The sequence below is a fragment of the Toxotes jaculatrix genome, chromosome 7, assembly GCF_017976425.1.
Source record: "Toxotes jaculatrix isolate fToxJac2 chromosome 7, fToxJac2.pri, whole genome shotgun sequence".
NCBI classification, from domain to species: Eukaryota; Metazoa; Chordata; class Actinopteri; family Toxotidae; genus Toxotes; species Toxotes jaculatrix.
In genome coordinates, this window is record NC_054400.1 from 13,164,552 (window position 1) to 13,179,342 (window position 14,791).

A 14,791-nucleotide genomic window follows, 5' to 3' on the forward strand; every position below is an offset into this window, starting at 1 on the left:
AAGATTTCTAGCAGATGGTTTTATATTCCCTGCTAAATGTCTGAAGTATGGACCAGCAAACACATCTTGCAGGGAAGAAAACACTGGTGTCCTTCAAAGTAACTATTAAACATGTTTTTACATGTTTTTGATTTTTGTATTATTTCTATTTTATCCAATATTTTTAATATTCAAAATAAACAACAATTGACTTTTTAATATAAAATAATGAGTCGTCTTTCTCATTAATCTGGGACTATTCATGTACATATGCTTCTCTTTTCACCTTCCTGCAATATCAAGTAAAAAGAAAAGGATCAGCAGCATTTTATACAGTGGCGTCCTTTGTCGAGGTAAACGATACAAAATGTAAAGCATGTTGTCAGTCACACGGCCAGCCTCAACAGAGTTTAAAAGAAACAAAATGCAAACACAAAATAAGATGTTTCCTGTTATCCTCTTACAGCCTTTCTTCCACACCATCTTCTCTCACACTAATGACCACTCAAGTCCACCTGACAATGGCCATACTAACGACTTGGCTTAGTATGTATGGTGACAGCTTTGACTAATGGCCTGGCATAACACAAGATGTGTCTGTGTGTGTGTGTGTGTGTGTGTGTGTGTTACCACCACATCCCATTCTTCATCCTCTCATTACTCTTAAAACCTTTCATTCTTCCTCGCAGAGCAGAATGCTATTTTCAGACCCAGTATTTCCATATTTCAGATCTTTGTACTTGAGACAATATATATTCTGAATGTGCATATGTGTAATGTATCAGTGTGTGTGTGTGTGTGTGTGTGTTTGTGTTTGTGACACATCTCCAGTATGCACAAAAATACCTGCAACATGTTCACATATCCATTTAAAAAAAAAAAACAACTCACCACTATTGTGCTCTGTCAGGACTGGCTCTGACTCATTTGGCATTTTTTATCTCCTCAAGTTAAAAATAGATTTGGAAGTTTGTGGAGAGCTGAGAAACAACTGACACAATCTGGCTCACTGAAGCTTAAAGTTTATCGAGTTTAAAAATAGTCAGAGGCTAAATTATGAATCTTGTTGGGAACTCATTTGTACTTTTTGTTCCACAGTTACAAGGCGGTTCTGCAGACTTGAATTAAACTCTAATTTCTTGTATTTCCACTCTGGAAAGGTGTGACAAAAACATACAGGTAGGTTCCATCCCTAAACTGGTTATTGTACCAACTGTGTCTTCAGTCTAGCTGCGATACTATGCAGATAATGAACAGTCTGGATATCTCCATTTAGAGTCTAATAAATAATAATGGTTACTCGAGCTCTGCCTCTCAAATCCAAAGTGTCACTTGAGGTGCATCTGTTCCTGTTTACAGTGAAACACATTGGTAGGCAACGAGTGGTGCGATTTAAAAAGTATACACAAACACTGATTAATGAACACACTGCTAAACTCAGCCAGCATTCTCTTCTTTTCAGTTTATAAACTCAGTTTTTGTTGTGTGTTTAGGAGTCCCGTTTTAGCCCTTAAATGGAATCAAAGCCATTTGATTTATTTAAACCTGTTTCACAATTCTGTGGAGGAAAAAAAAGCAAAATGTTTGCTTTCTTAGAGCACAAAAAAAACCCTAAAATGAATGGCTTGATGCATGATTTACCGGTCCCAATATCACTCTAATTACCTTAAAAAAGTTCTTAGACTTTTCACTGCCTGTATAACAATGCTTCTACCAGATGTTGTCCTTACACTTAGCCAGACAATGCTTAGTAATGTTACTACAACCGTGACATTGAAAAGGTTGATTTTTTTTTTTCAAATTAAGCAGCATTTGTTTTACTGCTCAGCTTTGTGTATGTGTGCTGCTTTCTCTTACGTAACAAAATATAGAGCTTGTATTTAAATGAAAATTGAACACAGCGTTTGTTTGCTTGTTTTCCTCCAAGAATAGACTATCTATGTCATTCTGTGTCATAAGCACAGCTGGTGTCTCATCATAGAGCCTGATAACCATCTGTCTGATTTTAGTAGTGGCGGTATGGCTGGTGTCATAAGGCCTTAATGAGGTTTTAGACAGGTCTTCAATATAGATGGAATGACAGAGGGAAACCATATGGGTCCCATTTGCTTCCTATTCACACTTTATAGGCAGCAGTTAGTCTAACAATTTGCTGACAGCTACAGTTTTCTGCTGTGTTTTGTAGTCTTGTATATCTTGCTTACTCCTATCCTCACCTTATCTGTTTGGCATCACCCTGTCTTTCTTTCTTGCTCCATGTCTTCTTTTCTCTTTCCATCATATTTTGATGCCTACCATTGATGCATCCTCCCTAGCGTCTTTGTTTTCTTTATGTCTATCATATCAACTGTACCTTTGCAGACTCGCCATTTTTTTGCTTAACCTCTCTTTTTATCTCACAAGCTCATTTGTCTACTTTAATTTTCTCAGTTCTCTCTTTTCACATTCATTTACATGTGTGGAACGATCCCAAACTATATACAACCCAAGATTTAACTGTCTCCTTTTGACTGATTTATGTAGTAATCAGTGATCTGTCTGTGGACTGTGGCAGGTAGCGAGTCCTGTATGACACTCACAGCTGGGACCCTCCTGAAACACCAGCTATCCAGCAGAGGTCCAGAAGGCCTGGTTGAGTCAACGCCACATCTTATTGGGTCTGGCTCTCCCTGTTGTCCCCCTGGCTGCCTGCCTGGCTGACTGTCTGCTTGGCTCCTAAATTCATCACCTGCTACTAAACATCTGTCCATAACCAAACACACGCAAAACACACAGCAGCTGCATAAAATGGGTAGGTGCCTACACCTGCACATGGGTGGACACACACACAATGCACCATATACACAGCTGCTGGCCACAGCTGTTCCCCATACTTTGGACAGAGAAATGTACATGTAGTCCTGCACATGCACACAACTGGACACAGCTGTTTACCACATGTGCCCACTTCATCCACATGAGGACTGAGGCAAAGAGAGAGGCAGAAAGAGACGGATTAACTGACAGAGAGAAAGAAAGAGCAGATGCAGAGTAAGATAATGACATGTGAGAACAGAGGGCAGAAATGGAGAAATCAGAGGGTCGATGGGCTTAAAAGGCAAAAGAGAAGAAAACTGTAAACATTTTTAAAAAAAAAAGAAATGAAAAGAAATTGAGAAAACTGGCAGCATAAGTGAAACACAGCTCTCATAATAAACAAAGACAGGATCCAGTTAAAGGACGAGGCCTGGTCACATCTCACTTCCTCTAATCCAATCTAGAAGTGGAAAATAAATTTTTAATTTGTTTAAATACTGATCTCTATTCTGGGCAGCATCACAGCTCCTCTGGTATCTGCTGACGATTCCATAATTCTCAAATAAATAAATACAAATGGGATCCAATCTCTCATATGCCACTGAAGATTTTTAAAAGTAGGTCGATACAAATGAAATTGGACACTTGGAGCATGTGGCTGATTCCGACACCACACAGAAAAGGTGCACGTGAAAGGCTTCATTTATTATGTTATTTTACATCAAGAACTGCACAAAAGCTGCTAACTGACTGTATTTCTTAACTGGAGTGTGTTTGAGTGTGTTTTCTTGAACATGGCACTGAAGACGAGAGAGAGACAGACAGCACATCAAAGGAGACATTATCTTCTGTGCGTATGTGTCAGCTTTTTCCAAGACAGAGAGAAAAAACAACTTAATTCAAGGTCCACTAACTAGGTATTTCCTGAGATCTTAACTGCATCCCATTATCAGCAGAGCAGTGTGAAAACAAAGCGGCAGAAATGTCGCTGTGTGCTTGGACACAATACAAACAAAATGAGGACCCACTCATAAAAACACTGCTCCATAGTCCTGCCAGTGGTCAAAAAGTCACAGGGTACCTTTAACCAAATCTTAAAGATGGCAGTGAACAGTTTTTCTAATGGTGGGTCACACAAAAAAATCTTTTTTTAGTTTACATGCATTTATGAAGTCTTTTTGGCTTCTGTACTTTATGATGTATGATCTCCCCTTGCATTTTACTTTCGACTCAAGAAGGCACAAAACATATACTTCTATTTTGGCACAAACATATACCCAAACTACCGCTGTGCATTCAGGATGGGTTTGTGAATAGCAACGCTGCACACAGCATACAGTAGGTACGAACTCCACAAAAGAATGCACCAGAGTTGGGAATGTACAAGAAACCATGTAGTGTTTATCCACCTTCGCTTGTAAAGTGTCTTTTATTTTGAGTCACAGGCTGTTTTTGAGGAAGGGCTGTTTTTCAGTTGACTTGTTTTATAACAGCAAGACAGCAGGGAAGTAACAATAACCAGGACTTCACAGCAAGAGAGGAAGAGAAGGAAAAAGAGAAAAAGAATTTCACAGAGAGTATGTGATCTTTTCCTCCAAGCATCCAAGCAATAACTTAGAGAGCATCCACACATCAAACAATCTGAAAGTGCAACACAGGCAAATTTTCCATCTGTGCCCTATCACACATTTTAAGACTTAACTTGTTCTGTTCTCTCTTTTCTCCAGCTTTTCCTCTGTTGCTCATGCATACATCCTCATTTTCCACCTTTATCCCTCCCTCTGACGCTCTCCTTTTAATGTCTACAGTCTGACTTTTTTTACTTTACCTCCTCTCCCCCTCACCGTGGTGTCTTTGTAAATCAAGACAGAGTGAAACAACATCCTAGTGCTATTAAAAGTCCCCCACTTTATATTTTCAATAGATATGAATCACTTAATGGGTATCTGTTCAACTCAGAGCAGGAAATTAAGCTCACCACAAGTTAATTAGAGGACAGGCAGGGAGGTAAGCACCAGTCCATTTAGCAAAACATATATTATGTGAAGGTTTGATCACGTTCTACCTATACTGGCATTGTGCCTTCCAAAACCATTACAAATCACTGCTGAAAAATAAATCTGTTTTATGATAACGGTAGAGATACGGTTCATCAGGTTTAGGGAAAGATCAGGGTTAAAATTCCTAATTCACTAAAGCTAGGGAACCTTTTCCATCATGATTATAGTAATCACCACTTTTTTAAGGTTAGGGATGTTTTGTTGACCCATCCATATCTATGGACGTATGGTTCTTTAACAGTATCACACTACTTCCTGCTTTGCTCCTGATGGAAATTACTACAACAGCCAGAGGTCTATATCACACGGACGTAAACAAATGCTGTTTTGGGGCGTTTACTGAAATAACTGATGTTGTTGTTTCTCTTGGGAGGACGGTCTCCAAATTGCTGTATAATGTGTTGAGCATATTCATGCTCCTAAGGGGATAATCAGCTTTGATTTTAATGACACCCACGGCCTTTCTCGAGGGCCACCATCACAACAAATATTAGTTAAGAGTGCAAAAACTATTTCTCAGTTCTTCGTTGTGTGGAATATTGTGAGGGATCATGGACATAGCAGCTTCTAGAAGTCACTGGCAGAACTCCAAACTTTTAGCTCTTGTCCTTTAATCTTTCTGTCGATCATCATCTATCACACAGCCTTTTTCTCTATCTGTTAGCTGATCAGGCCATTATGATTTGAGAATCTGACTTCACTTAGATCCAGAAAACCGTTTGAATCAGAGACTTTTTTTTGACCAGTCAAAGTCTCAAACGTCTTTTAATGGACAGCAATTTAATATCAATTTAGCTGAAAAGTGAGACAGGAAAAGAGAATAAAAGCCCAGACAGAGGAGCCTAAGAGATACAGACAAGGTTCTAAAACTCTCTGTAAATAATATGTCTTCGAGTAAAAGGGAGACACACGATAGATCAGGCTGAAGAACTAGGCCTGCAGCTTTTACCTCAAACACTGTTATTTAGACAGCATCCACACAGACATCTGCCCTATATTAAAACAACATAAGGGGGCAGTGGGGGCGAGTTGTTTCATGTACCAGTCAGACAATGTAATACCATCTGCAAAGTCCAGTTGTACACAGATTTATGCGTTTAGAAGCTTAATGCCAAAACACAGTGCAGGGGTCTGCAATACTCAAAGACAGGATTTTACAACTGTGGAAAGTTATTACAGCAGCAGTTTTATCTTTCATAGTGACAATCGTTCACATTTGAAAGGAATAGTTACTAACTGTAACTCTAGTTCAGTGATGACAGGTGGAGCCCTTAGTGACCCTGCTGCTCTGTAAGTCACTGAAGACTTACTATGTGTTCAGACAGAATGCAAAGGAAATTTTAGAGGTGACGCAACTGCATGCAAAGTCAAAATGCAAAAGACAATTTGCCCAGGGCTTTATGAATCGACTTCATAAAGGTACAGAGACCTGAGGAAAAAGGAAAGTGTAGGGAAATAAGAGAAAGAAATGAAGTTCTTGGTGAGTTCTGCGATCAGTCAGACATTGAGCTGAAGAAAAATACAAAGATGTACTCCGACAGACACGGCTGGTGCATCTGTAGCTAACCAGCTTACAGCTAACCTACTGTACACTTGGTGCAAATGGTCCAGCGGCCAAATTCATGTCGATGACATGCGGCGAACATCACACCTTTAGGCTATTTTCAGACAGACATCCGAGCAGTGTGAGAAAGTGTAGACCCCTCATTCATTTTACTGGCTGGGGTGCAGAAACAGGGCACTCTGTTAAAGAAAAACAACAACTACAACAAAAACAAACAAACCATCGGTGACCTAGCTCAACTCAACGCAACCTTATCCTTAACCTTATTTTCTTACTGTATCATAAACTGCAGTGTTATAGCTTCCGATAAGCCTTCAAACTCACAGATCTTTTACTCACATCAGCCATTCTGAACACCTGGTTTGTGGATAAGGAGCTGTGTAGCTTGCAGCCTTTAAATGCGGGGAGTCTAGTTGGCTTCAATATTCTCCTGAATGGCTGAGCTAAACAAATCAAAATAATATTTTATTGCGACTTTACAGTTGAGAAGTAAACGGTGAGGCAGAGGCGGATAGGCAGTGAAAACAGGTAGATGGGTAAATCAGCAGACAGGGAGACACACGGCCGCAGCCACACTTTGGCAATTTGACTGACTCATGAGAACAAAATCAATATCAATGCATGTCATTTCCTTTTTTATTTTGTTTATAGCCGAGAGCAAATGAAAGAGAGTGGGCAAGGTGAGGGAGAGACACAAAGACAGAAAAAGGGAATAAAAAGCTCTTGTCAGAAAGACTAGTCAATACAGCTACTGGATATGACAGCACCACTTCTCTGCTCCCTCCACCCCTCTCCTCCTCCTCCACCCCATCTTCAAATCTTTATATCCATCACGTTCATGAATTGTTCAGGACACTACTGTGCAGAGCATGATGGGAGCGTTACTGTCTGAAGCCTCAGGGTGGAAGTGTCACTGTGCACTGTTGGTCACTTAATTGTGCCTGTGTGTGTGTGTGTGTCCTGCACGCGCAACTATACAGTACGTGTATGCATTCACAAGCACAAGCAAATGGAGCATTCATATATGTATACTGTATGCACACACTGGGTATTATTGCATAAATGTATGTGTATTTATTTGTTCTTGGGCACATTTTTGAGTGAGTCTCTTTCTCTGCATGTGCACTAGTGTGTGTATGTGGCTGCGCTCGAATTCTCAGAGGGACCCACATCATCATCATTACCCTGACAGCTGACAGTAAAATCCATATCAAATCTATAACTCCATTTTCCTGTTTTTGTTCCTTTCTTTCATCACCCGACTCCCTTGTCTCCCATAAATAGAGGCTGCGCCATGACATGCCATTAGCTGTCCATGGATATATCATAAAAATGCAATGAAACACAGAGACAAAAAGTCAATAAGTGACAAAGCTTGGGCCTCTGCATATTTTCCGATCTCGGATACTTCAAGAATTATCTTGCCCGTCGCATTACCTTCAATGCAACTGTCACACTCTTTGTCTGGCTCACACGGCATTTATTTATTTATCATCTCTCTATCTCTAAAGCCACAGACAGCAATATCTAACTTCTCATCGCTTGTGTCTTTCATTCTTTCTTTCCTTCTTTGTCTACATTATGTTTTTCTGTCTCTGTCATCAGCCACTCTTTCTTTTCTCTGTCCCTCTTTCTTGATTATTCCCTCATCAATCTGCCAATCTCACTCCCCTTCTTCACTCTCAGTATAATTTCACGTCCTGGATTTTTGTCATTTGGTTCATTCTGCAGAGCAGGGGGGGGGGGGGGGGGGGGGGGTTGATGCTGCTCTTCGGTTTGATAAATGTATGTTTAGCAAACACTCTAATTATCTCAACCAGAGCTAATAGGATAGATAATTACACATTATACACAGAGGCTCCCTCTCTCATTCTCATTGTCTTTGTCTTTCTTTCATTCCCTCCCACTGCTTCTTCCTTTCGGTTGCATCTCCTCTCTTTTTCTCTGTCTCTCTCAGGCCTATTGTGTGCGGTATCTTTTTCTGCGAGCAATATGATGTTTTTCTACTTGTCGCTGACATTAATGAGGTTTTCCTTGACTGCGTCAGGCCTTCTGAATGATGTCTGTCTGTGTTGCTGGACCAGAAATATAATACAGTAGCTAGTGAATATGATTTTCATGCAATACATGGCTTTTATGATGGCAACTGGGACCAGGAACAGGTGGGAAGGAAAACACAGCAGTTTAGTCTCCACGCAGCCCACACAGCTCATACTTAAGTTACATTTTTTAGGAGGTGCCTAACACAGATGCATTATTCAGCCCTCACAGTTTAACCACCAAATTACTGTAATCCCAGCACATGTGCCTTATTGCCTGTCAATCTTGGTAAGAAATGTGCAAAATTACAGTGTACAAGTAAGTGTACAATGAGTAACCATAAAAATTCATTTATATATGCCCCCATGGCATTAGAAGTCAGTATATTGTCTCCCACAACAGCGAGAGTTCCCAAGTGAATGATGGAAATTTCTCCAGTTGTGAAGTCTCTCCTTCTTCTATTTGTTTTGCTTATTATTTTCGCACCATTGGAGTATTATGAATCCAGCTTCCAATCGTTGTCGGTGGTACATCTAATAAAAGCCATGTTTTAATATTGTCTGTCTGATTCCATCAGGCCAGTTACACTGAGGAAGGAGAATTATGTAGTGTTGTTGATTGTCAGCGTAACAGATATTAGTGCAGATAAACTGAAATTTGTTTGACTGGCAGACACATTATTGCTTGCTTGCATCAGTTTCAAATGACTTGCACGGAACCAACAGATCTGCTGTTTCAATATAAACAGGAAATTTATATTGTCAAATATTTGGCTTTTGTATCAGAATAAAACTATTATATGAGATATTTAAAAAAAAAAAAACTTATTTGAAACTTTTTCCCCCAAAATTACAACCATAACATGTAAAAAGAAGGTTTGAAACTAATTTCAGTTGAGCAATGTTCTGTAAGAAACTATCAATACAATCCTGTATAAGTACATTACTTAATTAAGTCACACTAGGATACTCTCTTATATATTGTGAGGCTGTGTTGTTTTAACTAATGGCATTCAGCCTCAGCTGTAGTTTGTGTTTAGTGCTAATTGCCAAGTGTTTGTATGCTAACATACGGAACTAAGATGGAGAAACTGGTACACATCAGTATGTTAGCATTTTCATTGTGTTTATCTTGATTAGTATCTATCTCAAAGCATCACTGTGTCTAAGTACAGACTCACAGAGTTGATAACATGGCTGTAGACTGCAGACAATCTTCTTATTTGTATCCATGTTTTACTCAGTGCAATCATGGACAATATATCAAAGTCACCAAAGACTAGATGAAAATCATTATACCTTACAGGATTATTTACTTATTTATTAATTATTTAATTTATTTATTTAAATGGACTGAAGCTCAATTTTAACCCACAATTCAATGCACTTACAAGGGATGTCCTGATCAGGTTACTTGGCTCCAATTCCTTTTCAAGACCTTTAATACTAAGTATCTGCTCATACTGAGTCTGAACTCATATTTATGTTGACTAAAATGTTGATTAAATATGTATCAGAACAGTTGTAGTGTACTTAATCTGACACACTTTTATTTTCACAGAGCTTAAACCAATACTGGTAATCAACTCCTATCAGACTGGTTCAAGTTTCTAAGCTGGAAGTATTGATATGATATGAATCAAAGTTTAACTGGGTGCTTCCAACACCTGAACACCTGACATGATGTGATCTGCTGAAGACATTCTCCTTCTGTAAATGTCCACCCTGATTGTTCAGCAGTGTCACAGAGTGGAGGTTCTTCCCTCACAAAAGATCTCTGGTCGACTACAGACAAAGATCACTTTAACCAGACAACAAACAAGTTTTCCTGTCCTTTTATTAAGTTAAAAAAGGAAGGAATAAACTCAATCAATGTTAATTAGCGATAGCTGTTACGACCTGCCACCAGCTAAATTTGTCATTTTAACTTGTGAAAGCAGTGGTCAGCAGCATCTAAAAAGGAGAAGCTGCTTCCTAAATATTTTGTACACTGCTCTTTGCTAATGATAATTAGTGTGCTGAACTCAGTGTCAGAACTCTGAGCCACTCACTGGTGCAACCATTATTTTTCACATTCACACACTTTCACTGGCATATTGCAGCAGAATGCTCGCAGTCTAGAGCCTGGCTGTAGTAAAGGAGAGCGGCACTCCAACACTGGCAGGCTGAGGTGAACAAAACACAGAAGGGTAAAGAAGGGTACAGTAAAGAGGATTGGATTTTGATCTGCTTTATTTGAGCCAATGTCAATCAGTTAAAATATGCCCTGACTCGGGATCAGCTCGGGACATCTCTAGCACTTACAAGCGAAAGTGCACCTCTTATTAAAGCTATTGCTAACACCTCATTATTGAACCAATGCCCTTGCCATTGACAGCAACCCCTCATACTCACTCAGTGTAACAATAACCATCCATCTGGACCTCTATAAATCTCAACATCATTGGCAGCAGAACAAAATCGACAGAGATGACGGCAGGCAGGAACGTATTAGTAAAAACTGACAGACAGACAAAACGGCCAATCAAACCTCTCTCCTGTCACTTCAAGGGACAGGACAATATTTCACTGATGTACAGAACAGAGAGGAATTTCCACTGCCTAAGGGTAAAACATAGGTCCAAATTAAACTCCTCCCTCATTCTCTGCCAGCGCTGCCTAAGGGTATCCCACAAACTCTGCAACAGAAAGGTCACTATCACAAAGGGCTGTCCGGGAGGAAGGAGGAGAAGACGGGGGGATGGAGAAGCAGGAATGTGTACAGTGGGGTAGGAGGTGGAAGGAAAGAGGGAAGAAAGGAAAAATGAGGGAAGACAAAAACACGTAGGAAGGACAGAACACAACAAGAGAAAGTGGGGTGGGGATCAAGATATAAAATACTGGAAAAAGGTTATGGATTACGAATGAGAGCAAAGCAAACTCTCATTTAAGCCATGCTCTCCTCATACTCATTTCTCCTTTCAGATCTGTCATTTCTCAACAACATGTCTGATTCTTTCTTCTCCACAGACAGGTAATCAACTCCTATCAGATCCAGACCTCTAGCTAAAGTACAGATCTGACACAGCTTCAAATATTTGAACTAGTTGAGGTGTATTTGATTTAGACTGTCAGAAATGTAAGCGTCCTTTGAATGAGGGTGCAACAAAAGATAAGAAACATCAACCTAAATAAATCATCCCATATCTGTTATTCAATACGTACTTAACTACTGTTTGGGATTTGGGAATAGACTGATTTGAAGTACAGGGTGTCAATGATCAGAAACGACTCCTCAAAACAAAACAAACATTTAGAAACAAAAGATCTGGTGGAGGGAAAAAGCTAACAGTGAAGAAAGAGGAAAGAATGCAATAAATATCTTCTGGAAGTCAGATAATGGGTTTCCGTGTTGTGTTTAATGCACCCTACAAGACAGCTTCTATCATTTCAACTGACATGGTGTGTCTTTTATATTTCTGATTCCAAAACCCATGCAGTGTGAATAATTTCTCCAACAAAAGGTCGACCTCCTCTGCTGAACAACGCTTTCAAGTCAAAGTACAGAAGACACAAGCTCCCAAACATAAAACAGATAATAAAGATGTACTTTCTTTTTTTTTTTCTTTATTTCTCATCATACTCCCTTCTCATAATCATGATTGTTTCCTGATTAGACTCTTTTAATATCCGTCCCAGTAGGGGACGGTTACCAGGGATACAGCATAGGCTGCAGCGCGGCATGTGGCTAACTGTTACAGCAAAGACGTCCCTGGGTGATTTTTCATTAACTGGTCATAAAGGAGGCTCTGCGTGGAACCATTATAAGTGGCCTCAGATCTCTCCACAGAGCACTCTACCCAGAAAGCAAAAAAAGTGTGATAGAGTGAGATAGGGAGGGAAATATGGAGAGGTAAGATTCTGTTTCTAAAGTACAGTCAAATAAGTACTTGTTTTTGCGAGTTTGTGTGTTTTTTCCCAGTTTGGAAAATCTGAAAGTCTGAGCAATGCAATCCTTGTCACTGCTAACCCTGCTGTTTGCCCGAGGAGGCTTGCAGACAGGCATGCACTACCTCCATGACACGTGGGGCCACCAGCCGATTCTTTTCTTTTCACCTCGACCTCGAGGGCCCCCCACTCGCAAGCACAGCCAATTATGTTTGTGGGAACACCCAACCAAGCTGGAGGTACTGCTTCTGGGAACTGAACCACGTCAAAGCCACTGTTAAATATTTACTCACCCTGTGTGTCCGGCATGTAATGAAAATCTATCGTAGATCGTCAAAACTTGCAGACGTCCAACATCTAGATCTATATAAAGACATTACAGGGACTGTATGTAGTATGACTGTCAAGTTTTCTACTGTCTGCATTGGGATTTAGTACACCAAGGATTCTGAGTGAGTCAGCTCATCTATCAGTACAATATACTGCAGCCTGACAGAAAACTACACGGGGCATTTGTCATGAGAAATGGCAAACAGTGCAGACAGATATATGAGGTAGAGACTATTACAGAGGCGATCAGCACCAGAATTCTTAATGTATCATTCCCAGTTTTCTAATGAGTCTCATCACACTTGCTTAAGTTCATTTTGGATATGCAATAAAATGTGATTGACAATGTAGTACGAACAATAATATAAAATGTATAAATACACACAACTCTTTCACTATGTTTATCCAAACTGCCATACACAATACTATGAGCATAACAACTGAAACTGTAACAGATGCCGGTGGTATATTAGTCGCAGATCCTAACACGCTGGGCACAGCAGGCTGGAACAGGGAACAAAGTGATTGTCCTTCACCCAGATGAAGTTGACCCTGATCTCTGATCTCACTAAGTAGAAAAGCAAGAGAATTTCCCAATGGAAAAAGCTTATGAATAACATTGTTCTGATTACTGATGCAAGTGTATTTGGTGATATTTCCATGTGCATCACGTGCGGATTTGCCAGGCTGCAATAATCGTACACTTTAAAAGTAGCTCTAAATCCTGCTCCTCTGTACCCAGAGTCCCTCTGGTTTTAAGTCCCACCAGGTAGTTAACTGCATTCACTCGGCGTCTGAGGCGCAAAACTCTCCCTGATTAGACAGCAGGGGTGAAAACCTGGTGTCCCAGCATTGAGGCCTGAAAACCACTGGGCCTGAGTGAGACTTAAACAAAGTTGTTTTCTTACTTTTTCACAAGTGAGTATTTTTTAATTGTTAAGAGTGAAAATATTTTTCTGGAAAAACAAAGAAAATCAGCTTTTCTCTTGGATGTTGTAGTTCATTCAAGCTCATTCAACACTGGATCACAACGGGTTGAAAACTCCAGCCGAACTACTCTTCTTTTTTTTAAACATCAAATAAATGAGAAACACGTTTGCCATCATCTTAGCAGGGGATTAGAGAAACCTGATTTCCCCAGCTAGTCTTCTCCTGGACAAAGCCAAATTCTTGTCCACATGTGCACGTGACTGGGTTTCTAATTTGCTTTTTTTTTTTTAAGTTCTTGTGAGGATATTAGTTACATCAGCAGTCACAAAGTCACAACATGACAAACTAAACCCAGTGAGGCTGAGTCCAGTCACTTTAATTGAAAGCCAAATTTTATTTATATAGCCCAATATTGCAGATCACAAATGTACCTCAAGGGGCTTTCTTGAGCTGGGCAGCTACAGTTTTTTGCCCTCTATGATAAGTGCTGGGTTACCCTTTAAACTCTGTCTTTCTAGAGAGTGGCATAGTTTGCATAGTGTTAAGATCAGTTCTGGAGACCTTTGCCTCAAGATTTAGATAACACTTCTAACCTTTGGAGTTAATCAGCGTAAACAACAGCTGGTACCCAGAAGAGTACTTGAAAATACAAATTGTGTATCTTGAATATTAAAATGCTGTAGCATACACTTTAGCACAAAATTTACATAATTTTGTCCTAGAACATTTTTTCAATACTAGAGTCAGTAAGATTCAATCGCTAACTCTCACATCCAGCTGCTTCTGTGTTTCTTCATTAGCACATTATTTATATGCAAGTAAACACCATCCTGAGTCACACAGGGCAAAGAAATCCAGCTTTCACAATCCAAACACTGTCACTTTTTCAATTGTAGCACCACTGCTGCTGTTATTTATTTGTTGACATTGGCATCAAGTACTGTATACATAATATTGTACTGCTGTAATGTAAAAAGTGTCAAAACAGGGGTTTTAGTGATATTTCCAGTAAGATCAAATTTAGAAATGGATGAAATTATAAAACATACAGCCCTAGAAATAATGACACTTGCTGAATTTACAGTGTTGTGCTGCTACTGTCTCATAGCAAAAAAATACATTGTTTACTGATTTTTAGACACAAAACTCTAACAGGTCAATGGTCC

At 39.6% G+C, this 14,791-nt stretch overlaps 1 protein-coding gene across 1 annotated transcript in view; it reads right to left on the reverse strand.

The window, feature by feature from the left end:
- The window catches only part of stpg2 (sperm-tail PG-rich repeat containing 2), a 48,266-nt gene that overhangs the window by 13,357 nt on the left and 20,118 nt on the right, over window positions 1–14,791 (reverse strand). The gene's annotated exons all lie outside the window — the stretch shown is intronic.